The 2,151-nt window shown below is 46.4% G+C and overlaps 1 pseudogene; it reads left to right on the forward strand.

Moving 5' to 3' along the window:
- Positions 1 to 930: 930 nt before the first annotated feature.
- LOC126287426 (5S ribosomal RNA) lies at positions 931 to 1,048 on the forward strand (annotated as a pseudogene).
- Positions 1,049 to 2,151: the final 1,103 nt, after the last annotated feature.

Below are 2,151 nucleotides of genomic sequence, written 5' to 3' on the forward strand. Positions count from 1 at the left end.
AGAAGAACATAAAAGGGCAAAGCGAGAAGAGAAACCCAAATGAAATGCTGTAATATTACGAAATGTAATCCAATTATAAAGAAGAGTGTGGGATGGCCGAGAAAGAGATGGTGAGACCAAAACAGGTCACGAGACCTAATCGTGGGTTGTTAAAAGACGAAGAAGAAGTTTAATTGGAGCAACGGACGGAACGGGCGGAGTTGCAGCGCTGCCGCCGTGCGGTCCGTGGCTGCCGTTAACCACCAGAGGACACTGTGGAGGCGGCTGGCTCGCGCCGGACTGCCAGCGTTCCGGACCGCAGAGTGCGCCAGCTCACGCGGCCAGTCCTCTACTCGCCGTTTGGCTAATTACGTTTACCGCGCAACTCTGCACCCAACTGCCCGCTCCGGCAGATTCGCTAATCGTTTCACCCGGCAGTAGCACAGTGTGGCCCTGCGCCACTAAGGCTGTAGTTGACCTGCGTGCTGTTAAAGTTCAGGTTTCAACTGTGAAAGCCGGCTGTCTCGCTGACCCTCCGGACGACGCAGGCGGAACATTTCCCTTACAATTACTGACTTCTCCACAGTGAAGGAGTATTTCTTTCGCCTCTACTGTGTTTTTCTATTTCTTTCGCCTCTACTGTGTTTTTCCTCGTTATACTTTCTTGTTACATTTTCTCTCTACCACGTAGTGGTGTGGCGATTGCACACTTTAACCTTGTATACCAGTAACACAACCAGTTTGTACTTGCAACACTTCTTTATTGATGACACATACACATGGATTAATCAGCAGTTATAATCAATTAAGAACATTTGCATATCAAGGCCCTATCCACAATTAGTATTTAATTTTGACAACGGCCCCTGTAAGTGCCGGTAACAACAACAAAAATTTATCGATGATATCTGACCTGAAAGGTACTATTAATTATTCTGTTGTCACTTTGCAGGCAACGGCCTTGCCGCAGTGGATACACCGGTTCCCGTCAGATCACCGAAGTTAAGCAGTGTCGGGCGTGGTCAGCACTTGGATGGGTGACCATCCGGGCTGCCTTGCGCTGTTGCCATTTTTCGGGGTGCACTCAGCCACTTGATGCCAATTGAGGAGCTACTCGACCGAATAGAAGCGGCTTCGGTCAAGAACACCATCTTACGACCGGGAGAGCGGTGTGCTGACCCCACACCCCTCGTATCCGCATCCTCGACCGAGGATGGTCCCGGTAGGCCACTCGTGGCCTGAAGACGGAGTGAGTTTACACTTAGCACTCAATGTCCGGAAGATTGTAGACTTTATCCACGCTTAAGGCAAAACACAATTTGATGAACATGTGATGGACGCCAGCAAATGGTAATCTATTACAATTTCACAAACACACGATCTAAAGGGTGAACTTACACTTAAATTTGGGCAGTAGGAAATCTTTTGCCTAAAGCAAGCCTCTCGTTGAATGGAATTGAGAAATCGCGCGTTAACGGGGTCCGGACGGCCCTGAGTTCAAGCCCTGCGATTTCCGTCACACTACAAACACTGTAGTATATATAAGCTGCACAAATATGTATGTAGAAAAGCAATACCTTAATGTAAACATATTACAGGTTAACCAATGAACAGAATTAAGGAGCTTAGTTTCCTTCGACCCCCCCCCCCCCCAAAAAAAATCTAGATAATACGTGAAAAGATGTGTCAGTCCACATACAATGACTTAAGGTCCACCTTCCAAGATAATCTGTCTTTGCTGAACGGCTGACACCACAATAATCAAGCGTGCAGGACCTAACGGGACAGTCAACCTTCAGACAGGTATTTGAAATTATAATAGAAAACTTATGTCACTTCAATAGATCGCTAATGCAATAAGCACGGCCCCTATGGCCACAGACCAAAATACACACGGCCTCTTTCCGAAAATAAAACACAATGTGGCCTCGATTTATCATGGCCACTTGCCTTCCATACACAAAGAAGTTATTCAGAAACAACATCTACCACTAATTCGTAACCCCAGAAATTTCTAAATCTATAACTAAATTAAGAAATGACGTTCAAGTGAACCAGCTACCTTCAGAGTGCCACTAAGCACCAAATCCAAACTTACAAATGCGGGGCGCTATTTCTAGCTACTTTAGTAACATAATTGCATGGCCGTTCCAGAACATAACTTGCCTCGCC

Source organism: Schistocerca gregaria, chromosome 1 (genome assembly GCF_023897955.1).
Source record: "Schistocerca gregaria isolate iqSchGreg1 chromosome 1, iqSchGreg1.2, whole genome shotgun sequence".
Classification (NCBI taxonomy): Eukaryota; Metazoa; Arthropoda; class Insecta; order Orthoptera; family Acrididae; genus Schistocerca; species Schistocerca gregaria.